Consider the following 25,800-nt stretch of genomic DNA (forward strand, 5'->3'; position numbering starts at 1 on the left):
AGGAGGGCTGAAAAGATGGCTAAGTGCTTAAAGGTGCTTGCTTGCAAACCTTGAGGGTCTGGGTTCAATTTCCCAGTCGCCATGTAAAGCCAGATGCACAAAGTGGTGCATGCATGTGGACTTTGCAGTGTTTGGAGATCCTGGCATGCCCATTCTCTCTTTCTCTCTCTCTCTCCTCTCTGTCTTTTTGTGCAAATAAATAAATAAATAATATATGTGTACACACACACACATACACACACATAGTTTTTGTTGTTGTTGTTGTTGTTGTTTTTGTTTTTTCGAGGTAGGGTTTTCATTCTAGTCCAGGCTGACCTGGAATTCACTATGTAGTCTCAGGGTGGCCTTGAACTCACAGCGATCCTCCTACATCTGTCTTCCAGGTGCTGGGATTAAAGGCGTGTGCCACCACACCTGGCTAGAGGTCTATTTTTTTTTAACTCATTTAAAAAAATGTTTTTTTTATTTTTATTTATTTGAGAGCAACAGACAAAGAGAGAAAGGGGCAGAGAGAAAGAGAGAGAGAGAAAGAATGAGCGTGCCAGGGCCTCCAGCTATTGCAAACAAACTCTAGATGCGTGGGTCCCCTTGTGCATCTGGCTAATGTGGGTCCTCGGAAATCAAGCCTTGAACCAGGGTCCTTAGGCTTCACAGGCAAGTGCTTAACCGCTAAGCCATCTCACCAGCCCTAGAGGTCTATTTTTTTAAAAGTGCCTAGGACAGGGCTAGAGGGATGGCTTAGCAGTTAAGGTGTTTGTCTGCAAAGCCAAAGGACCCAGGTTCGATTCCCCAGGACCCACATTAGCCAGATGCACAACGGGGTGCATGCATCTGGAGTTAGTTTGTAGTGGCTGGAGCTGTGGCACACCCATTCTCTCTCTCTCTGTCTCTCTTTCTTTTTAAATATATTTATTTATTTATTTTGACAGAGAAAGAGATTCCCCAGCCCCCTTGTGCATCTGGCTAACGTGGGTCCTGGGGAATCAAACCTGGGTCCATTGGCTTTGCAGGCAAATGCCTTAAGTGTTAATCCATCCCTCCAGCTCTCTCTCTCTCTCTCTTCTCTCTCTCTTTTTCTCCCCCTTTCTCTCTGTCCAATAAAAAAAGTTCCTAGGACATAAAAGACTTGTTTAGGGCTGGAGAGATGGCTTAGCGGTTAAGGCACATTCCTGCAAAGCCTAAGAACCCAGGTTCGATTCTCCAGGTCTCACATAAGCCAAATGCATATGGTGGCACATGCATCTGGAGTTTGTTTGCAGTGACTAGAGGCCCTGGCGCACCCATTCTCACTCTCTCTGTCTCTAATAAATAAATAAATAAAAATAGCTCTTTCCGCCATCTTTCTGTGCCGTCATCATGGTGCGCATGAATGTCCTGGCGGATGCTCTCAAGAGCATCAACAATGCTGAAAAAAAGAGGCAAACGCCAGGTCCTTATTAGGCCGTGCTCCAAGGTCATCGTCCGGCTTCTAACAGTGATGATGAAGCACGGTTACATTGGCGAGTTTGGAATTATTGATGATCACAGAGCGGGAAAAATTGTTGCGAACCTCACAGGCAGGTTAAATGAGTGTGCAGTGATCAGCCCCAGATCTGATGTACAGCTCAAAGACTTAGAAAAATGGCAGAATAATTTGCTTCCATCCCGTCAGTTTGGTTTCATTGTCCTGACAGCCTCAGCTGGCATTATGGACCATGAAGAAGCAAGATGGAAACACACAGGAGGGAAAATCCTGGGATTTTTTTTTTCTAGGGGTATAAAGAAAGCAAAAATGAATAAAATGCCTCAGTGGACTCCATGCTATGCTTTTTCTCTGACGCAACTAAGACAGTTTTGTGACCATACCATGACCTGAATGGTGGCTCACCACAGTATGCGGTCCCATCCTGGGTTGTTGAACCTGGCTTGAGGTCCAGTGGTTCCTTCCTTGACTATAGCTTGACAGTACATGTACTAATGTAAATATTCTAAAAAAATAAATAAATTAGAAAAAAAAGACTTGTTTAATAATAGCTGTTAGTGTCACAGAGTGGGGAAAACAAACCTAATTATCTAGAAGGACCTAATCTCTTGTTAGTATGGAACCTTAGAAATTGGTCTAAGTATGAAAAAGCTAAGCTGACTTGATGCAAATCAGAGGCAAAAAGATTTCTACAAGTTATTCAAGCTATTTGTGTCAAAAGCAATTAGGGGCCTCAGTTTGAACTCCATCATGTAACGGAAAATATGTGCTGGGAGCCCTGCGCGTCACGGGACTTGCTGGAGGAATTAAGTCTGGATTTTCTTTGTGTTTCTGCCTTTAGCAATATTCAGTTTTTAGCAGGTTTGGAAAAGATTGATGTAGAACATGGAGATTTAGTTTATCCTAATGCTGTCAGACAACAAAACCATGGAAACTTGTTGAAGAGATTTAGTGAGCTGCTTCCTTAAAGACTTGAGTGAATTAATTAAAAAGGTTCTGAGAGATAGACGGAGCCAGACCCCTACTGGCTGCTAAGATTGTACTTCCTCACCGTGGGACATGACAGCTGAGCTCTGGCCTGGGAAAGCTGCCGGGAAGAAATTCATTAGGAGTGAGGTGTTCGAGACACGTTGGAGTTCACCTTCAAACCAGCCAGGCACTGAATGCATTTCCTTTGGTTCAGCACAATGAGCTCAAGAGAAGCTCAGACTTGAACCAGGTGCTGAACACTTGTAAGATAACATCACAACAGATCCCTCCTCACCGCTACTCAGTGGTTAAGACGCTTGCCTGCAAAGCCCGAGGACCTGCACTCGATTCCCCAGGACCCATAAAGTCCAGATGCATAAGGTGGTGCATGTGTTTGCAATTCGTTTGCAGTAGCTAGAGGACCTAGCGTGCCCATTTCTCTCTCTCTATCTCTCCCTCTCAAATAAATAAATAATATATATATATATATATATATATATATATTTTTTTTTTTTTTTTAAAAGAAAATGTCAACTCTGGGTGTGGTGGAACACACCTTTAATCCCAGCACTCACAGAGGTAGGAGGATCACCATAAATTCAAGGACACCCTGAGATTACATAGTGAATTCCAGGTCTAGTGAAACCCTACCTTAAAAAAAGAAAATGTGAGTTTTGAGACCCTGCCTCAAAAAAAAAAAAAAAAAAAAAAAGTAGAGAGCTGGAGAGATGGCTCAGTGGTTAAGGCACTTGCCTGCAAAGGCAAATGATCTAGGTTCTATTCCCCAGTCCCCACATAAATGCATATGCACAAGTGACACATGCCTCTGGAGTTCATTTGCAGCAGCTAGAGGCCCTGGCTTGTCCATACTCACTTTCTCTCACTGTTTCTCACTCTCAAATAAATAAATATAAATATAAAGGCTGGAGAAATGGCTTAGCAGTTAAGACTTTGCAAAGCCCAAGGACCTGGGTTCAGTTCACCAGGACCCACGTTATCCAGATGTACAAAGTGGCGCTTACGTCTGGAGTTTGGTTGCAGTGGTTAGAGGCCCTGGAGTGCCCATTCTCTCTCTCAAATAAAAATAAAAATAAAAAATTTAAATATTTTTATTTATTTTTTTTTAGAGCAACAGAGAGAGAAAGAGACAAGTAGAGAGGGAATTCACGGCGATCCTCCTACCTCTGCCTCCCAAGTGCTGGGATCAAAGGTGTGCGCCACCACTCCCGGCTCTGCATCCTGAATTTTAACCCAGCCTGGGGTCCATAAAACTTTGTCTCAATAAAAAATAAGAGAGAAAGGGGGGGGGGCATAGAGAAATTGCTATAGAGATTGCTCAGCAGGTAAGGTTCCTGCAAAGCCTAACAAGCTGGATTTGACTCCCCAGTACCCACGTAAAGCCAGATGCACAAGGTGGCACATGCATCTGGAATTCATTTGCAGCAGCTAGAGGCCCTGGTGTGCTCATTCTCTCACTTCCTCTCTCCAATCTCTGCTTGCAAAGAAAGGAAGACAGGGAGGGAGGGGGGAAGGAAAAGCCAGGTATGGGGGCACATGAGTCTGGAGTTCATTTACAGTGGCTGGAGGCCCTAGCATACCCATTTGCTCTCTGCCTCTTTTCCCTCCCTTCTTCCCTCCCTCCCTCCTCCTCTTCCTCCTCCTCCTCCTCCTCCTCCTCCTTCTTTTTCTTCTCTCTCTCTCTCTCTCTCTGATTTCAAATAACTAAATTAATTTTTTTCATGATGGGGACTGGAGAGAGGGCTCAGCAGTTAAGACATTTGCCTGCAAAGCCTAATGACCTGAGTTCAGTTCCCCAGTACCCATGTAGAGCCAGATGCACAAGGTGGCACATGCATCTGGTGTACATTTGCAGTGGCTGGAGGCCCTAGAGTGCCCATTCTCTCTCTCTCCTTTTTATTTACTTTTAAAAAATATTTTATTTTATTTACTTATGTATAAGAGACAGAAAGCAGAATCCTGGTGTGGTGGCACACATGTTTAATCCTGGCACTTGATGGGCAGAGCTAGGAGGATTGCTGTGGTGAGGTGAGTTCAAGGCCACCCTGGGACTATATAGTGAATCCCAGGTCAGCCTGGGCTAGAACAAGACCCTACCTTGAAAATCCAAAAATAGAATAAATAAATAATTTCTTATTTATAAGCCAGGCATGGCAGCATACACTTTTAATTCCAGCACTCGGGAGGCAGAGGTAGAAGGATCACCATGAGTTCAAGGAAACCCTGAGACTACAAAGTGAATCCCAGGTCAGCCTGGACTAGAGTGAAACCCTACTTCAAAAACCAAAAAAATAGGGGGCTGGAGAGATGGCTTAAGTGCTTGCTGTGAAGCCTAAGGACCCTGGTTCAAGGCTCGATTCCCCAGGACCCACGTAAACCAGATGCACAAGGAGGCACAAGGCCGACCTGAAATTCATGACATAGTTCCAGGGTGGCCTTGAACTCATGGAGATCCTCCTACCTCTGCCTCCCAAGTGCTGGGATTAAAGATGTGCATTACCACGCTCTGCAATTAAAAAAAAAAATTCTTATTTATTTATTTGCAAGGAGAGAAAGATAGACTGCGTGGGTGCATCAGGGCCTCTAGCTGCTGCAAACAAATTCCAGATGCATGTACCATCTTGTGAATCTGGCTTTAGGTGGGTCCTGGGATATCAAGTCTGGGTTGTTAGGCTTTGCAGGGAAGCACCTTAATAGCTAAACCACCTCTCCAGCCCCAAGGTTTGTTTTTTTTTTTTTCCAGGTAGGGTGGCCTCCAACTCACAGCGATCCTCCTACCTGTGCCTCCTGAGTGCTGGGTTAGAGGAGTGCGCCACCACGCCCCCCCCCCCTGTTTTTCCTATCTTCATGGAAATCAATACACAAAAAAAGCACACACACACACACACACACACAAAATCAATACCCCAAAGTTTGGCCATATTGGTCCTGAATACTTTGTCATTAGGTTAGTTACTTCATCTGTGTTTCAATTTCATCTGGTAGATGAAGACAGTAATAGTTCCCCATATATACATACATACATACATACATACATACATACATACATACATACATATATATATATATATATATATGTATGTATATAGACAGTAACACAATCATTCAGAGGCCCCATCATAGCTCAGAAAGCTCAGTGACTCACTTAAGCCACACAGTAAGTGGTAGGGCCGAGATTCAAAGCCAGGACTGTGTGACTTCGGACCCTGCATTTTCACACAGCATCCCAGAAGAGGCTGACGTCACGCAGCAGGCAGGCTCCAGGGTGAGAGCCTTTCAGTAACCGGGTGAATCTTCCCAGCCGAGCCGCTGAGTCCCTCCCGCCCTCTTGTGGCCATGGGATTCACTGCTAGTGCTCCCCGGCCTTGGCTCCACCCGGCCTTGGGAGGAAATTTGGGGTTTTGGAAGAGAAAAGAGTAACCCCCAAGTCCAAAGGAACCATCTGATTTGCTTTCTTTCCTTATTTTATTTTATTTTTATTTATTTATCTCTTTGACAGAAAGAGAGAGAGAGAGAGAGAGAGAGAATGGATACACCAAGGCCTCCAGCCACTGCAAACGAACTCCAGATGCATGCACCCCCTGTGCATCTGGCTAACGTGGGTCCTGGGGAATCGAACCTGGGTCCTTTGGCTTGCAGGCAAATGCTTTAACCACTAAGCCATCCTTCCAGCCCTGCTTTCTTTCTTTTCAAAATGTTAAAAAAAAAAAAATAGGACCCACGTGAGGTCAGGGGAAGAGATTGAGTAAAGGAAAGGTGGAGGGAAGGCTATTCCAAATCTAAGAGGATATAAATAAATCATATGGAAACCTAATTTTCTGGACAATGGAACACTCAGCAGCTGTATGTTATTGCTAGAAAATTTTCAGTGCCAAGGATGGGATACCTTCCAGTGAGTTGTTGGCCAGGGAGGTCCCTGATGGCCCCAAAACATTATGGACCATTGCCGAGGCCCTTGATTTCCCACCAGGAATAGATGGTAAGACCCTATTGCGGAAGACTCCACATACTTGGGCTGCAAGGTCACTGAGAAATCCTGCTGGAACTGAGCTGATAACCTCCTCCATGTAGACCAGCTGACAGAAACCTGGAAGATGCCATTCTGCACGCAGTTCAGTGACAGAGAGAAAAATCACCAGTGAAGATATTCAACAGTGGACACTGCAAGCCTTATAACTGGCCAGCTAGGCCAAATGAGCCAACAGGTGCAATAGTGGCATGTCTGTCATGGTGGAAACTAACTGCCCTCTAATTGGACTGGAGGCCCGCTCCATGGGAGGGAATACATCCCTGATACTGAAAACCTACAACAGGGTTAGTCATGAGCCCTAGGGGTGTAATGTCTGCTGATATCTGGCTAAATGTATATACATACTATGCTTATCAAACTACCCAGTAAGCACTTCTCTTAATGTTTATACCTATATATTAATGCTACTCTCACTTTTGGTTAGAGAACCTTCTCTTTTCAGAGGGCAGTGACCTTGGGATGACTCAGAAGGCATCATGGTGCTGGAAAGAAGTGACAGGAGTGTTCAGCACTGCAATATCACTATCACACCTTCCAAGGCTCAGGGTCCATTGCAGAAGAAGTGGCAGAAAGAACGTAAGAGCCAAAGGAAGGGTAGGACTCCTTACAATGTGCTCCTCCAGACACAAAATGGCCTGGATATCCATGACCTCACAGTGCCTGACACTACCTACACAAGTCCATCATAATAGGGAGAAAAGATCATGACATCAAAATAAAAGAGAAACTGATTGAGAGGGGGAGGGGATATGATGGAGAATGGAGTTTCAAAGGGGTAAGGGGGGGAGGGAGGGCATTACCATGGGATATTATTTATAATCATGGAAGTTATTAATAAAGATAATAATAATAATTAAAGAAAAGAATTTCCAGGTTAGCCTGGGCTAGAGACCCTACCTTGGAAAAAAAAAAAAGAAAAAGCTAAAGCCGGGCATGGTGGCGCACACCTTTAATCCCAGCACTCAGGAGGCAGAGGTAGGAGGATCACAGTGAGTTCAAGGCCAGCCTGGTGCTACAGAGTTCCAGGTCAACCTGGGCTAGAGCAAGACTCCACCTCAATAAAGCAAAATCAAAGAAAGAAAGAGGTGCTGATTATCTATCTCCTTGAAAATGAATAAATTAAAAAATATATATTAAATAAATAAATAAAATACTTAAAGAGTTGCCATGCCTGACTGTGTTGTCCTTTTTTTCTTTTCTTTTTTTCTGAGGTAGGGTCTCACTCAAGCCTAGACTGACCTGGAATTCACTATGTAGCCTCAGGGTGGCCTTGACCTCACAGTGATCTTCCTACCTCTGCCCCTGAGTGCTGGGAATACCACCACGCCTGGCTTAGTCTCTCTTTTATTTTGATGTCATGATCTTTTCCTCCTATGATGATGATCTTGTGTAAGTAATGTCAGGCACTGCAAGGTCATGAATATCCAGGCCATTTTGTACCTGGAAGAGTGCATTTTAGGGCTAGAGGGATGGCTTAGCGGTTAAGGCACTTGCCTGCAAAGCCAAAAGACCCAGGTTTGATTCCCCAGGACCCACGTTAGCCAGATGCACAGGGGGGTGCACACTTCTGGAGTTTGTTTGCCATGGCTGGAGGTCCTAGGTCTCTCGTTCCCCCCCCCCTTTCTCTGTCAAATAAATAAAAATAAAATATTAAAAAAAGAGTGCATTGTAAGGAGTCCTACCCTTCCTTTGGCTTTTACATTCTTTCCGTCACCTCTTCTGCAATGGACCTTGAGCCTTTGAGGGTGTGATAGAGATATTTCAGTGCTAAGCACTCCTCTGTCACTTCTCAGCACTATGGTGCCTTCTGAGTCATTCCAAGGTCCTGAAAAGAGAAGCTTCTCTAACCAAAAAGTGAGAGTAGCATTAATATATGGGTATGAACGCTAAGATAAGCGCTTACTGGGCAGTTTGGTGAATGTAGTATGTACATTTAGCCAGACACAAGCAGATGTTACGCCCCTAGGGCTCATGACTTCCGCTGTCATAGGTTTTCAGTATCAGGCATGTATTCCCTCCCATGGAGTGGGCCTCCAGTCCAATTAGTGAGTGGTTGAGTTCCTCCATAACAGACATATTTCTTCTTTTAAAAAAAATTTTGGGGGGCTGGAGAGATGGCTTAGCGGTTAAGCGCTTGCCTGTGAAGCCTAAGGACCCCGGTTCGAGGCTCGGTTCCCCAGGTCCCACGTTAGCCAGATGCACAAGGGGGCGCACGCGTCTGGAGTTCGTTTGCAGTGGCTGGAAGCCCTGGCGCGCCCATTCTCTCTCTCTCCCTCTATCTGTCTTTCTCCCTATGTCTGTTGCTCTCAAATAAATAAATAAAAAATGAACAAAAAATATTTAAAAAAATTTTTTTTTTGAGGCAAGCCCAACAGACTGGCCTGTTTTTTTTTTTTTTTTTGGTTTTTCGAGGTAGGGTCTCACTCTAGCCCAGGCTGACCTGGAATTCACTATGGAGTCTCAGGGTGGCCTTGAACTCACAGCGATCCTCCTACCTCTGCCTCCCGAGTGCTGGGATTAAAGGCGTGCGCCACCACGCCCGGCTGGCCTTTTTTTTTTTTTTATGTGTGTGCATGAGAAAGAAGAGAGAGAGAGAAAATTGGTGCCCTAGGGCCTCCAGCTACTATAATTGAACTCCAGAGGCATGCACCACCTTGTGAGCATATGCAACCTTGGATCATGTGTCACCTTGTGCATCTGTCTTACATGGGATCTGGAGAGTCAAACCTGGGTCCTTAGGCTTCATGAACAATTGTCTTAATTGCTAACCTCTCTCTCCAGCCCTCTTCTTCTTCTTTTGTTTGCTTTTTGAGATAAGGCCTTAGTCTAGCCCAGGCTGACCTGGAATTCACTATGCAGTCTCAGGACAGCCTTGAACTTACAGAGATCCACCTACCTCTGCCTCTGAGTGCTGGGATTAATGCTGTGCACCACCATGGCCTACTTCCTCTTCTTTAAAAAAAAAATATTTTTATTTATTTATTTATGAGAGACAAGGAGGCAGAGAGGGGGCAAGAGAGGGAGAGAGAGAGAGAATGGGCATATCAGGGCATCCAGCCACTGGAAACAAACTCCAGACACATGCCACCTTGTGCATCTAGCTTGCATGGGTCCTGGGATATCAAACCTAGGTCATTTGGCTTTGCAGGCAAGTGCCTTAACTTCTAAGCCATCTCTGCAGTCCTCCCCTCTTCGTTCTATGACTGTATGTAAGAACGATGGTGCCAGGGTACAGGTGTTGAGGTCTGAGAAGTGTCTGTGCTCTTCAAACTCTTGCCACATTGCAAATGAATGTCAGACTAGCTGGCCCAAGAGCTTTGAATTCTCTTAGCTCTGCATCTCAGTTTACACCGGTGTGGGTGGTTGCACCCTGAGCCAGCAGACTTTGCAAGCAAGCACCTTTGACTACCGAGCTATGTTCCTTTACTTACTTACTTAATTAATTAGTTAGTTAGTTTGTTTGTTTACTTTTGGTTTTTCGAGGTAGGTTCTCACTCTAGCCCAGGCTGACCTAGAATTCACTATGTAGTCTCATGGTGGCCTCGAACTCACGGTGATCCTCCTACCCCTGCCTCCCGAGTGCTGGGATTAAAGGTGTGCGCTACCATGCCAGGCTTTATTTTATTTTTGGGTTCTTGAGGTAGGATCTCACTGTAGCTCAGGCTGTCCTGGAATTCACTATGTTAGTTTACTCAGGGTGGCCTGGGCTCTGAGCCATCTTCCAAATTACTTGCAAGGGTTCGATTCACCAGCCACCGACATAAAGCAAGACTGACGTTCATTTGCAACGAGACCCTGGTGCTCCTATGTATACATACATATAATACGTACATATATTTTATTTTATTTTTTATTTTGAGAGAGAGACAAAGAGGCATAGAGAGAAAGAGAATGGATTGGCTGCGACCTTCTGCCTGCTGCTAATGAACGCCAGACGCGTGCGCCCCCTTGTGTACATGTGCGACATTGCGTGCTTGCTTCACTGTGCTTCTGGCTCAGTGGGACCTGGAGATTCCAGCAAGAGTTCTCAGGCTTCACAGGCAAGCGCCTTAACTGCCAGGCCATCTCTGCAGTCCCATGCATTCATTTTATTTTTAAAAAGAAAGGGAGGGCTGGAGAGATGGCTGAGCGGTGAAGCACTTGCCTGTGAAGCCTAAGGACCCGGGTTTGAGGCTCGGTTCCCCAGGTCCCACGTTAGCCAGATGCACAAGGGGGCGCACGCGTCTGGAGTTCGTTTGCAGTGGCTGGAAGCCCTGGCGCGCCCATTCTCTCCCTCTCCCTCTATCTGTCTTTCTCTCTGTGTCTGTCACTCTCCAATTAAAAAAAAAAAAAAAAAAAAAAAAAAAGGGAGCCGAGTGTGGTGGTGCACACCTTTAATCCCAGCACTCAGGGAGGCAGAGGTAGGAGAACTTCTGGGAGTTTGAGGCCAGTCTGGAACTACAGAGTCAGTTCTAGGCCAGCCTAAATTACAGTGAGACCCTATCTGGGGGGTGGGGGGGAAATCTTAGCACTCAGGAGGTTGAGGTAGAGGGTTGCCATGAGTTGAAGGTCAGATTAAGATTACAGAGTGAAAAAAAAAAAAAAAAGATTACAGAGTGAGTTTCAGGTCAGCCTGGATTAGAGTGAGACCTTGCCTTGACAGTAAGGGGCGCGGGGGGCGGGGGGGGGGGGGGAGCCTGTCTGAACTACCCATGTGCATGACAGAGTCAGCTAATTGTTGAGTCTGGGTCCCCAACCCGATTCTGCCTGTTTCCATCCTTTCTCTCCCAAAATCTCCAGTGCATAACCCTTTTTTATTTTTTAATTTTTTTTTTGAGGGAGAGACCCAGAGAGAGAGAGAGAGAGAGAGAGACAGACAGACAGACAGAGAAAGAGGGAGAGAGACAGAGAGAGAGAACCGGCGTGCCAAGGATTTCAGCCTCTGTGAGCACACGCCAGACTCTTACGCCCCCTTGTGGGAGTGAATGGCACTGCATGCTTGCATCACTGTTGCTTCTGGCTATACACGGATCTGGAGGATTCAAACTGCAGTTCTTAGGCTTCATAGGCAAGAGCCTTAACCAATAAGCCATCTCTCCATCCCACAACCTTCTTTTTTATTTTTATTTTTGTGAGAAAGAGAGTGAGAGAGAATGGGTGTGCCAGGGCCTTTCAGCCTCTGTGAACGAACTCCAGAGGCTTAAATCACTTTGCCATCTGGCTATGTGGAACCTGGAGTGTTCTTAGGCTTTGAAAGGCCAAAGCCTTAACTGCTAAGCCGTCTCTCCAGCCCACAACCCTTTTTAAAAAATGGTTTATTTGTAGGCTGGAGGGATGGCTTAGCTGTTAAGGCATTTGCCTGCAAAGCCAAAGGACCCAAGTTCAATTCCCCAAGACCCACATTAGCCAGACGCACAAGGAGGCACATGCGTCTGAAGTTGGTTTGTAGTGGCTGGAGGCCCTGGTGCCCATTTTCTCTCTCTCTCCCTCCCTCCTCTTTCCCCCTCTTTCTCTGTCAAATAAATAAATAAATTTTAAAAATGGTTTGTTTGTTTATTTATTTATGAGAATGTGCACACCAAGGGCCTCCAGCCACTGTAAACAAACACCAAACACATGCGCCACCTTGTGCATCTGGCTTATGTTTGTACTGGGGAATTGAACCCCGGTCCTTTGGCTTCACAGGCAGGTGATTTAACCACTAATTAATCTCTCCAACCCTGCACAACCCTTTTCTGCCCTCTGACTTTAGCTTAGCCGTTGTGGCAAGGCTTCCTCTGAAGTCAAATGCTACTTCCTAGCCTTCTTTTTTTTTTAAATTTAATTAAATTAATTGATTCATTTTTTTAAATTTTTATTTATTTATTTGAGAGCGACAGACACAGAGAGAAAGACAGGTAGAGGGAGAGAGAGAGAATGGGTGCGCCAGGGCTTCCAGCCTCTGCAAATGAACTCCAGAAGCGTGCGCCCCTTTGTGCATCTGGCTAACGAGGGACCTGGGGAACCGAGGCTCGAATCGGGGTCCTTAGGCTTCACAGGCAAGCACTTAACCGCTAAACCATCTCTCCAGCCCAGGATTTTTTTTTCTTAATTTATTTATTTGAGAGCTACAGACACAGAGAGAAAGACAGGGAGAGAGAGAGAATGGGCACGCCAGGGCCTCCAGCCTCTGCAAACGAACTCCAGACGCGTGCGCCCCTTTGTGCATCTGGCTAACGTGGGACCCGGGGAACCGAGCCTCGAACCGGGGTCCTTAGGCTTCACAGGCAAGCACTTAACCGCTAAGCCATCTCTCCAGCCCTAATTGATTCATTTTTGTTGACAACTTCCAGGATTATAAACAATGTCTCATGGTCTTCCTAGCCTTCTTTACCAAAGGTTGAGGTCACTCCCAAACACCCTATAAATTTTCACTATATTTAATAATTGACTTATTTAAAACTTTTCCATAATTCAGGGTGCTTAGCAGGTTTTCTTTTTTTTCTTTTTTTTCTTTTTTTTTCTGGGGCTTTGCTGTTGTTAGTTTGTTTTGGTTTTGTTTTATTTTGAGATAGGCTCTCATTCTATAGCCCAGGCTGGCCTGGAATTCAGTCCCCATGTAATCTAGGCTGGCCTGGACTCAGGAAGTCCTCCTGCATCAGTCTCCTTACTACTGGGATTACAGGTGAGAGCCTCTGTACCTGGCAGGTTTCAGTTTTCTTTTTTGTTTGTTTGTTTTTGGTTTTTCAAGGTAGGGTCTCACTCTAGCCCAGGCTGACCTGGAATTCACTATGGAGTCTCAGGGTGGCCTCTGACTTACGTGGGTCCTGGGAAGTTGAACCTGGGTCCTTTGTCTTTGCAGGCAAATGCCTTAACTTCTAAGCCATCTCTGCAGCCCTGGCAGGTTTTCTTAATTGCTAGTACAATCTGAGCTCATTTCATATCGGAGGGATTGATGGCCATGATAAGTAAGGAAAGGGAGGCTGGAAAGAGAGCTGTGCACTCAGCTAGTCTGTGCCCCAAGTATCACTGGTGTGCAGAGAAGCCTGAGAGAGTAAGGAGCACACGTGGTGCTGAAACAGGCTGCTAGGGGCTCAGGGAAGTCCTTGAACCCCCAAGCCCTAGGTTCATGTCTGATTTTAATCAAATAATTGAATAAAATAAGACTGAGAAGAAGCCGGGCGTGGTGGCGCACACCTTTCATCCCAGCACTCAGGAGGCAGAGGTAGGAGGATCACCATGAGTTTGAGGCCACCCTGAGACTCCATAGTGAATTCCAGGTCAGCCTGAGCTAGAGTGAGACCTTACATCGAAAAACCAAAACAAACAAAACCCAAACAGGAACAACTTGCAGCAGAGGCATTGTAAGGAAAGCGTAAGAGACAAGCAAAGAACACCACACTTGATCTCTGCAGAATGTTCACCGAGAGACACAGCCAGGGGCAGCGTCTTCCCGCCGGACGGAGGCTGGAGCCCTGGGCCAGGCTGGGGTGCAAGCTTAGAAGGAGGACCCTAAGAAAAGCAGACTGTACCGGGTGCAGGTCCAAGCGAAGTAGCTAAGGAACTTTAAGTTTTTGTGTCCTTGCTCAGAATAAGATTTTTTTAGCCAAATTGTCTAGGGAGGATATCCCACCAGACGGTTTCTGTTCCCTCAAGGTTTTCTGAGTTAAGAGAAGTTTATCAATCAGAAGAGCCTGTCAAGGCTGCGTGTCTCTATGACTTCTTTGTTGCCTGCAAGTTTTAGGGAGAGTTATGAACTCTTTAGTTCCCTAAGGGCTACGACCCCTTCAGGCGTAAGCAACCTTCGGCAGTAGGAAAGGCCATCCATATGTGAGATCCAGAATGTAGCTAGCTAGGTGAGAAGACGGTCCTGCGTATCTTTGTGGGCGGAAGGAAAGTAACACAGGGAATTTCTGGAGGTGGAATTGAGATCCTAAGCCTCAGTTCCCCTACAAAGAGAAACTCAAAGTGGGCCTTTAATCCCAGCACTCAGGAGGCAGAGGTAGGAGGATCACCATGAGTTCGAGGCCACCCTGAGACTACATAGTGAATTCTAATTAGCCTGGGCTAGAGTGAGACCCTACCTCGAAAAACCAAAAGAAAAAAAGAGAAAAAGACAGCCGGGCGTGGTGGCACACGCCTTTAATCCCAGCACTCAGGAGGCAGAGGTAGGAGGATTGCCGTGAGTTCGAGGCCACCCTGAGACTACATAGTGAATCCCAGGTCAGCCTGGGCTAGAGTGAGACCCTCCCTCAAAAAAAAAAACCGAATAAAATAAAATAAGAGAGAAACAAATTACTCTCAGGAAGGCAGACAGTGCTGTTTATGTTGGCATCTGCCTTGTGTCTGGAGCCTGGCACAGTGCCTGGCACCTGTGGGTGTTCAGCCAACATTACTGAATAATGAAGGGCAGGAATAGGAGAGAGGACTCTCTCTTCCTCCCAGCCCACAGGGTGATTAACCAGAGATAGCTCACTGGCTGGAGCCACTGAGGATGAGCTGAAGAGTTAGGGCCCAGAGGGCAGAGAAACCCCTCCTTGCTTCCACACAATGCAGCCAAGAGAGAGCTTTCTCAGCAACCCCCCACCGCAGAATTCCAGCTGAGCCCTGTGTACAAAGAAGAAAGAGCAATGACAGTCTAGTGACATGATTTAGGTTAATGAACTACTGATCACTTGCCAAGTGGGTGGGCAGGAAGTTGCTTTTGTTCCTGCCCACTTTTGCGGAAACATTTTTTGTAAATGACTCATCTTGTTTCATTACGCAGAGTTCAAATTTGTTGAGTTGATAAGAGGTCAAAACCCAGGGAAAAGGAATCCACCCCAACCTCCAATTTCGGGTGGGTGGGTATGTGCATAATCTTAAATATGGAAAGATCTCATAGGTGCATGCATATGTGAGAGATATCCACCATACTCTTTATCTATTGTACACTTTACAAATGCATGTCCATTATATCTCAGTAAGCCAGTTTCCAAAAATATAAAAAATAAAACATGTAAAAAATTTTTTCAAATCTCACATCTTGAATTTTTTGTTCTGTTCTGTTTTTCGAAGTAGGATTTGCTTTTACATAAGCATTAGAGAGCCAAACCCCAGGCCAGCAGCGTCTGCAAGTATTTAACTGCTGAGCCCTATCTTGTGCCCTTATTTCTTTCTTGTCTTTTCTTTTTTCTTTTTTCTTTTTTTTTTTTTGTTTTTTCAAGGTAGGGTCTCACACAAGGTGGTGCACGCCTTTAATCCCAGGACTCAGGAGGCAGAGGCAGGAGGATTGCTGTGAGTTCGAGGCCACTCTGAGACTACATAGTGAATTCTAGGTCAGCCTGGGCCAGAGTGAGACCCTATCTCAGAAAAAAAAAAAAAAAAAAGTAATTCACTATGTAGTCTCTGGGTGACCTCGAACTCAAGGTGATTCTCCTACCTCTGCCTCCTGAGTGCTGGGATTAAAGGCATGCACTACTACACCCGGTTTATTTATTTATTTACTTATTTATTTATTTATGTGAGGTTGGGTCTCACTCTGGCCCAGGCTGACCTGAAATTCACTATGGAGTCTCAGGCTGGCCTCAAACTCACAGCGATCTTCCTACCTCTGCCTCCTGAGTGCTGAGATTAAAGGGGTGCGCCACCACGCCCGGTTTATTTATTTATTATTTTTATTTGCAAGCATAAAGGGATAGAGAGAAGAGGAACACACAGAGAATGGCTGCACCAGGGCCCCAGGCACTGCAAAGGAGCTCCAGACGAGTGTATCTCTTGGTGCATCTAGCGTTATGTTGGGTACCAGGGAATTGAGCTAGGGTCATTAGGCTTTGTAGGCAAGTGCCTCAACCACTGATCCAGCTCTTCAGCTTCCTTATTTCTTTTTAAAATCTATTTATTTGAAAGAGAGAGAAAGAAGCAGATAAAGAGAACGGGCGTGCCAGGTCCTCCAACCACTGGAAACGAACTCCAGACGCATGCACCACCTTGTGCATCTGGTTTACGTGGGTCCTGGGGAATAGAACCAAGGTCCTTTGGCTTTGCAGGCAAACACCTTAATCGCTAAGCCATCTCTCCAGCCCTTTTTTTTTTTTTTTTTTTTTTAGATAGGGTCTCACGCTAGCCCAGGCTGTCCTGGAATTTACTATGTAATCTCAGGCTGACCTTGAATTCATAGTGATACTCCTACCTCTGCCTCCCACGTGCTGGGATTAAACAACAGATTTTTTAAAAAAATTTTTTCCATTTGTAGAACGTTTCTTCCCTTATCAGGTCCACATGTTCTCTCCTGGTGGCCAGAAGGTTCGGAGGAGAGAGAGGCCATGTCTCCCCCACAGGGAAGGAGTGATCCCTAGCTCTTAAGAGGCAGGGCTGAGCTCCCCCCCACCCCCCAGAGCCTCTTTGTAAACCATCAAAGAGGCCCTTTGGCCTTCACAGTTAATTTTCAATGTTTGTTAACTGCTCTCAGCTTTTCATTATCTCTGGCAGGGCTCAAAGCAACTTAGTAGCAGCCAGGCAATGCCCTTCTCCCCCTGCTCAGCGCTATCGCTCTGCCAAGCGATAAGTCTGAAGGGTTGCGGGACAGAAAGGCTCTTCTACCTCGCAGCGAAAGCTCTAACAAGGGGGCCGTCCTCCTCCCAGAAACTATGTTGACCCTGCACTATCCAGGAAGGAGTTTCTTTTTTCTTTAATTAATTAATAATTAATTAAGTTTTAAAAGAAAGATTTTATTTTTACTTATTTATTTGAGAAAGAGAGGCAGAGAGAGAGAATGGGCGCATCAGAGCCTCCAGCTGCTGCTAAGGAGCTCCAGATGCATGCGCCACCTTGTGCTTACGTGGGTCCTGGGGAGTCCAACCCGGGTTCTTTGGCTTTGCAGGCAAGTGCCTTAACTGCTAAGCCATCTCTCCAGCCCTTTATTATTATTATTATTATTATTGGTTTTTTTTGGGTATTTCAAGGTAGGGTCTCACTCTAGCCCAGGGTGACCTGGAATTCACTATGGAGTCTCAGGGTGGCCTTGAACTCGCTGCAATCCTCCTACTTCTGCCTCCCGAGTGCTGGGATCAAAGGCATGTGCCACCACGCCGGCTCCCTTTATTTTTTTAATGACAACTTCCATAATTACAGACAATAAGCGATGGTAATTTCCTTCCCCCACCTCACTTTCCCCTTAAAATCTCCACACTCCATCATATCCCCTCCCCCTCTCAACTAGTCTCTCTCTCTCTCTGATTTTTTTTTTTGTTGTTGTTGTTTTTTGTTTTTCAAAGTAGTGGACTCTAGTCCGTGCTGACCTGGAATTCACTATGTAGTATCAGGGAGGCCTTGAAGTCATGGTGATCCTCCTACCTCTGCCTCCCAGGTGCTGGGATTAAAGGCATGCGCCACCATGCCCGACTTTCTGTCATTTCTTCTAAGCACTATGGGGCCTTCTGAGTCATCCCAAGGTCACTGCCATCTGAAAAGAGAAGCTTCTCTAACCAAAAATGGCAGTGAACCTGGTGTGGTGGTACATGACTTTAATGCCAGCACTTGGGAGGCAGAGGTAGGAAGATTGCCAAGAGTTCAAGGCCACCCTGAGCCTACATAGTGAATTCCAGGTCAGTCTGAGCTACAATGAGACCCTACTTCAGAAAAAAAAAAAAAAAAAAAAAAAGTAGCCTTAACATATGGGTATGGAGATTAAGAGAAGTGCTTGCTGGGCAGTTTGGTGAGCATAGTATATACATTTAGCCAGACAACAGCAGACGTTACACCCCTAGGGCTCATGACATCCCTTGTCATAGGTTTTCAGTATCAGGCATGTTTTCCCTCCTGTGGAGCAGGCGTCCAGTACACGTAGAGAGTGGCTGGTTTCCCCCATAACAGACGTGCCACTAATGCACCCATTGGCTTATTTGACCTGGCTGGCCAAATTTAAGGCTTGCAATGTCGTCCACTGTTGTTTATCTCTACTCTCTCCCTTAAAGCTGCATGCAGCATAGCTTTTTCCAGCTTTCTGCCAGCTGTTCTACAGGGAGGAGGTTTTCAGCTCAGCTCCAGCAGGATTTCTCAGTGGCCTTGCAGCCCAAGTATGTGGAGTCTTCAGCAATAGGGTCTTACCATCTATTCCTGGTGGGAAACCAGGGGCCTCAGCAATGGCCTGTAATGTTTTGGAGGGCATCAGGGACCCCCACCCCCTGACCCTGAGAGTATTTCCCGACCCTGGCACTAAAAATTTTCTAGTATCTTATGTTTTGGAAATGGCCATGGGCAGTGTGTGAAGTAGGTTTGCTGGACGCCTGCATGGACACCCCATGGGGCCATGAGGATGAACAGTGGGCTTCAGTAGAGACCCAGTGGAGATGCCAGGACCATGAGGTGGCTGCCAAGAAAAGATGCCAGCCTCAGATGAAGTTTTCCCGGACTGTGAGTAGCCTAGCTGGAGGGGCAGAATTGGAATTCCAGAGACTTGTCACTCGGTAGAGTTGTTGAACTTGGAGCTACAAAATTTGGTGTTTGCCCTGTTTAAATCATGTATTGCTTAAATATTTCTTTGCTATGCCCAATGCCCATCTTTTGCAGTGTGAATGTTTATTCTGTGCCATTATGGCTTTTGGGGGATTTTTTGGTATTATGGCTCAGGTAAAAGATCTTGGACTATGGGGATGTATGAACATCATTGAAAATGATAAAAACTATGGGGCCTTTTAAAGTTGGATGAATGCATTGAATTAAAATTTTTTTTCTAATAACAATCTATGCCTTTTGGGTGTACTATTGTCCAAAAAAGTAGGTTTCTATATAACTTATTCATAGACTCTTAGATTTTTTTGTTTTGTTTTGTTGTTTAGTTTTTCGAGGTAGGGTCTCACTCTATTCCAGGCTGACCTGGAATTCACTATGTAGTCTCAGAGTGGCCTTGAACTCACGGCGATCCTCCTACCTCTGCCTCCCGAGTGCTGGGATTAAAGGCGTGCGCCACCATGCCCAGCTTGCCTCTTAGATTTTTAAAAAAATATATTCTATTTATTTATTTAAGAGAGAGAAAGAGGTAGAGAGAGTGAAAGTGGCCTCCAGCCACTGCAAACATACTCCAGATGCATGTACCCCCTTGTACACCTGGCTTACGTGGGTCCTGGAGAGTCAAACTGGGATCCTCTGACTTTGCAGGCAAATGCCTTAACGGCTAAACCATCTCTCCAGCCTCCCCCCCACCCCAACCTTAGATTTTTATTAACTCCAGGAGGGAGTTTTGTTTGTTTGTTTTTGCTTTTCCAGGTAGTGACCTGAAATTCACTATGTAGTCTCAAGCTGTCCTTGAAGTCACAGTGATCCTCCTACCTCTGCCTCCCAAGTCCGTCCTTCCCTCCTTCCTTCCTTCCTTCCTCTCTTTTTTGGTTTTGGAGGTAGGGTCTCACTCTAGCTCAAGCTGCCCTGGAATTCACTCTGTAGTCTCAGGGTGGCCTCGAATTTATGACAATCCTACCACCTCTGCCTCTCTAGTCTAGTGCTGGGATTAAAGGTGGGCACCACCACGGCTGGCTTTTATTGTTTGTTTGTTTACTTATTTTTGTTTTGAGCCAATCTCACTATTCTGCCCAAGCTGGCCCTGAGCTCTTGGGGCTGAAGCCATCCTCCTGCCTCAGCCTCCTGGGTACCTAAGTCTATAAGTGTGTAAAAGGAGGGGTTCTTATTGTTAGCCAAACAGTGAATTATGTAGTTTTCATATCCCATCTTGGGCCTAGGGATGAAGTTCAGTTGATAAGAGTGCTTGTCTAGACGGGCGTGGTGGCGCACACCTTTTAATCCCAGCACTTAGCAGAGGTAGGAGGATCGCCTTGAGTAAAAAATGGTCACAATTGAGCTGGGCATGGTGATTTACTATGTAATCCCAGCACTCGGGAGGTTGAGACAGATTTGCCATTAGTTCAAGGCCAGTCTGGGCTACAGAGTGAGTTCCAGGCAGAACTAGGATAAAATGAGAGTCTGTCTCAAAAAAGAAAAAAGAAAAGAAACCTGGGCATGGAGGCGCACACCTTTAATCCCAGCACTTGGGAGGCAGGGGTAGGAGGACTGTGTGAGTTGCGGCTTGGCCAGCTTGGGCTAGAGTGAGTTCCAGGTCAGACTCAGTGAAAGTGAGACCCTGCTTCAAAAAAAAAAAAAAAAGAAGACCAACTTGTGGCTGGAGAGATGGTTTAGCAGTAAAAGCACATGCTGGGGCTGGAGAGATGGCTTAGCGGTTAAGCGCTGGCCTGGAAAGCCTAAAGACCTTGGTTTGATTCTCCACATCCCATATAAGCCAGATGCATATGGAGGCGCACGTGTCTGGAGTTCATTTGCAGTGGCTAGAAGCCCTGGTGCACCCATTCTCACTTTCTCTCCCCTTCTCTCTATCTCAAATAAAAATAAATAAACATAAATCTTAAAAAAAAAAACTTGAGCTGTAGAGATGGCTTAGTGGTTAAGCGCTTGCCTGTGAAGCCTAAGGACCCCTGTTCGGGGCTCGACTCCCCAGGACCCACGTAAGCCAGACACACAAGGGGGCGCACGCGTCTGGAGTCTGTTTGCAGTGTCTGGAGACCCTGGTGCACCCATTCTCTCTCCCTCTCTCTATCTGCCTCTTTCTCTCTCTGTCTGTCACTCTCAAATAAATAAATAAAAATAACAAAAAAAATTTAAAAAATAACTTGCTTGGCATGCTGGCTCAGGCCTTTAATCCCAGCACTCGGGAGGCGGAGGTAGGAGGATTGACAAGTTCGAGGCCACGCTGAGACTACAGAGTGAATTCCAGGTCAGCCTGAGCTAGAGTGAGACCCCACCTCCCAAAACAAACAAACAAAACAATATATATATACATCCAACCAACAGTAAGAACCTTTCATAAGAAGCTCAGCTTGCACCTTCAGTCCCAGCATCTGGGAGACTGAAGCAGGAGGATGGCCATGAGTTTGAGACTCCAGGATGAATTCCAAGTTAGCTTGAGTGAGACCCTGGCTTAGAAGAATGACAGCAAGCAAGCAAGCAAGCAGTGTGAATGGGAGATGGCTTATCAACTAACAGCACTTGTGGCAGAGCCCAGGATGGGAGAAGAGTGGAGTGTTTGCTGCTCTCATGGCCTCGGCACGTTCCCACGTGAACAAAGGCATCAAGCATGAGAAAATGCAAGCCCTGAGTATCGGGGTTGCTGGAGGGCTTTGCTGCAAGCCCAGGGCACGCTCCTGAGTTACCCCAGTGGAAGTCTGATGGCTCCGGGGCTTTTCAGTGTGAAGGCTCCAACAGTGACGTGGACCTCCTCCTGGCTGCCACGTTTTGCTACCCTTTCCTCAAGGACTCCAACGAGCTGGGGCTCTGTAAAGTTTTCAAGTAAAATCGGGAGCCTTCCGAGACCCATTTAAGGTGCATCTGTAAACGGATAATGGATGTGGTGAGCAACCAGTGGCCCCCTTTTGAAATGGAACTGGAATACACTCTCATGGGGGACAGAAGGGCACCCAGCTGGCCTTCCAGTGGCTTCCTGGGGCCCCAGGGTGGTGTGCGGGCAGACAAAACTACAGCAGGGATATGTCCCTGGAGGCCCACTACCAGGCCTCCTGGTGTGCTCGAGCCAAGGTCACAGGGACCAAAGCCCAGGTCTTGCCCACCCAGTGGGAATATCAAATAGACCCTGTGAAGGAATCCTGGTGGGAGATCATTTGTGGGTGGCCAGTTTCATCATCTGAAGACTTTGGAGTAATAAATGTTGTTGTTGTTGTGTTTTTGTTTTCGTTTTAATTTTTTTTTTTAAATTTTTCGAGGTAGGGTCTAACTCTAGCCCAGGCTGACCTGGAAAGTTTTGTTTTGTTTTTTGAGGTAGGGTTTCACTCTGGCCCAGGCTGACCCGGAATTCACTTGGTAGTCCCAGGGTAGCCTTGAACTGACGGCGATCCGCCTACCTCTGCCTCCCAACTGCTGCCATTAAAGGTGTGCTGTGCGCCACCTTGCCTGGCTGGATTTTGTTTGTTTGTTTGTTTGTTTGTTTTTAATTATGTTATTTGCAAGGAGGGCAAGAAAGAGCGGTAATGGATGCACTAGGGCCTGTAGCCACTACAAAGGAACTCCAGAAGCATGCCCCACTTTGTGCACCTGGGTATTGAACATGGGTCCTTAGGCTTCATAGGCAAGTCACTTAACCACTAAACCATCTCTCCAGCCTGATATCAATGTTTCTTAAAATAATATTTTTGCCAGGCACAGTGGTATGTGCCTTTAATCCCAGCACTCGGGAGGTAGAAGTAGGAGGATCACCGTGAGTTCGAGGCCACCCTCAGACTACCTAGTGAATTCCAGGTTAGCCTGGGCTAGAGTGAGACCCTACTTCAAAACAAACAAAAAGAATGTTTTTAATTAGGGCTGGAGAGATGGAAATATGACAGCTGTAACATCAAAATGCCAGGAGCAAGGGGGAGATAAGGCACTCACCTGCAAAGCCCAAGACCACCAGGCCTGATTCTTCAACAGCCACGTAAGCCAGATGCACAAGGTGGCGTATGTGTCTGGATTTCATTTGCAGTGGCTGGAGACCCTGGCGTACCTATTTGCCTCTTTTTTTTCTTTCTTTCTTTCTTTTTTTTTTTTTTTTTTGGTTTTTCGAGGTAGGGTCTCACTCTGGTCCAGGCTGACCTGGAATTAACTCTGTCATCTCAGGGTGGCCTTGAACTCATGGCAATCCTACCTCTGTCTCCCGAGTGCTGGGATTAAAGGCGTGCGCCACCACGCCAGGCTATCTGCCTCTTTTTTTTCTTTCTCTCTCTCTCAAACAAATATAATAAAGTTTAAAAAAAATTTTAAAAGAGAGAGAGAGGGAGGGGCTGGAGAGTTTGCTTAGTGGTTAAGGCACTTGCCTGCAAAGCCAAAGGGCCTCGGTTCGATTCCCCAGAAGTCACATAAGCCAGATGCACAAGGTGGCACATGCATCTGGAGTTCGTTTGCAGTGGCTGGAAGCCCTGGCATGCTCTCTCTTGTTTTATATATCTCTCTCTCTCTCTTTCTCTTTCTCTCTTTGTTTCTCTCAAATAATAAATAAAAACAAAACTATGAGAGTGAGAGAGAGAGAGGGGCAGATAGAGAAAGAGAGAATAGGCATGCTAGGGCCTTCAGCCACTGCAAACAAACTCCAGACCATGAGCTACCATGTGCGCCTGGCTTATGTGGGTCCTGGAGAATTGAACCTGGGTCATTTGACTTTGTGGGCAAACACCTTAACCACTAAGCCATTTCTCCAGTCCTCTTTTTTTTTTTTTTTTTTTTTTTGAGGTACAATCTTGACCACACAAACCCCTCTGAGGCAAAGATGAAAGCTTTTATTTGGGAAAAGCATGAGCTGCCAGGATTGACTCACAAGAGAGGAGCACAGCCAGCCTGAGTGTTCAGGTGGTGGGCTTCATAGGGCTTTTCAGTTGGGGGAAGGCGAGGAAGGAAAAAGAACTCATTTGTTAAGTTGAATAGAAAAGTTCCTTTAGGGAAGATCATTACATTAACTACTTAAAATAGCTAGGGTGTGAGGTGAGAACAGTGACCCTATAACTTAAGAGATAAAGGAGGCAGGAAACCATGAGCTGGGCATTGTTAGGCAAGGAGGGGATAATGGCTGGGTGGTTTCTTGAGGAATGTGGGTGACCTGGATGAGGTGGGGTAGGACGGACGGAGGTGACTTGACTCTCTTTAGCTGTGATAGGTAGATCCAAGTGGGGATGCCGTGAAGCTTTGCAGCCGCGGGTGCTTACGACTACCAGATGAGGTCCAGTCCAGAGTAGCTTGAGTTACTGTGGGCAAGACTGCTTAAGGTACACTTGATCTCCAGGGTTAAGTGAGAGAGTTGGAGCCCCCTACGATGGCTGGGGAAGCAGATGGTCAGAATGTCTCTGGAGAGGCTGCCCTATAAAAGTAAAAGCTGGTAAACCGGGCGTGGTGGCGCACGCCTTTAATCCCAGCACTAGGGAGGCAGAGGTAGGTGGATTGTCATGAGTTCGAGGCTACCCTGAGAATACATAGTGAGTTCCTGGTCAGTTTGGACTAAAGTGAGACCCTACCTCAAATAAAAAAAAAAATAAATAAAAGTAAAAGTTGGTAGTGCCCATGGAGAGAAGTTTCTGGTAGTGGAGGAAGGTTGGTTAACAGGAAGGGGCATCCACACATGAGTTCAGAAGGGCTAAGGAAGGAGGAGGCCCGAGGAGCAGCTCTGATTCGGGCTAAAGCAAGTGGGAGGAGCTGGGGCCAGAACAGGTGAAGTTCAGAAGTCAGTTTGGACAGGTGAGTTTTGAGAATGGCAGTTGTTCTTTAAGCCTGTCTGGGGGAGAGGACAGTAAGTGGCTGCCCAAAAGTGAATTTCCGTGCCTCTTGGGCCAGAAGAGCAGCTGCAGGGAGAGCTCATAGGCACGGTTGCCAACCCCGGACTGGGCGTTTTAGTCATTTAGAAAGATAAGCAACAGGGGCAAAGGATGGGCCCTTCATTTGGCCCAGAGCTCCCACTGCCTTACCCCCTTTTTCTGTGGAATAAAGAAGAAAAGTCGGGAAGGGGAAGGTCAGGGGCTGGAGCTTCCAAGAGCAGGTGGGAGAAGAAGCGTCTGTCTCTAATTTAGGGCCCAGGGGTTCATGAGGGGCTCCCTTAGCTTTGGCGTAAACGGGCTTTGCCAGGAGGGCAAAGTTTGGAATCCACATTCTAAGGAACCCGGCAAAGCCCAGAAAAGAGAGGATTTCTTCCTTAGAGGAAGGCAGGGAGAGGGAGCGAAGATGTTGTTTGCGGTCTAGGGCGAGTTGTTGTGAGGTGGGGGGTGAGGAGAAAGCCCAGGTGCCTCACCTGGGTTAAAGAAAGTTGAGCTTTTTCGGGAGAAACTCGACATCCCTTGGATCTGAGAAAGTCAAGAAGTTTGCTGGTAGGTAGTTTAGATAGAGAAAGAGAGGGTGAGCAGAGCAAAAGGTCGCCTACATATTGTCAACGTGCGCTGCTGGGTGACGACAGATCCAGAGACAAAAGGTCAGTGGAGAGAGCTTGGCCAGATAGGTGGGGGCTGTCTCTGAAACCCTGGGGAAGGACAGTCCAGGTGAGCTCAGAGGCAGTGTGAGGATCGGGGTCCTCCCAGGCGAAGGCAACGAGAGCGCAGGAATTGGGGTGCTGGGTGATTGAGAAGAAGGCGTCTTTGAGGTCAGGAACTGAAAACTGAGCAGTGGAGGAGAGGACATGGGAGAGCACCGGGCGACGACTGGGCGACAAGCCTGGGACTAAGCGGCAGGTCCGGTCAGGTTTGGGAACCGGCAGGATAGGGTTACTGCAAGGGGCGTGAGTGTGGCGAAGGAGGCTGGCTTGGAGCAAGTGAGAAAGAATGGGTTTGAGCTGGGCGTGGTGGCGCACGCCTTTAAT

General features: G+C 46.5%; 1 pseudogene; it reads left to right on the top strand.

Moving 5' to 3' along the window:
* Positions 1–1,353: 1,353 nt before the first annotated feature.
* LOC123455981 lies at positions 1,354–24,856 on the top strand (annotated as a pseudogene).
* The last annotated feature ends 944 nt before the right edge of the window (positions 24,857–25,800 follow it).

Source organism: Jaculus jaculus, chromosome 19 (assembly GCF_020740685.1).
Source record: "Jaculus jaculus isolate mJacJac1 chromosome 19, mJacJac1.mat.Y.cur, whole genome shotgun sequence".
Lineage (NCBI taxonomy): Eukaryota > Metazoa > Chordata > Mammalia > Rodentia > Dipodidae > Jaculus > Jaculus jaculus.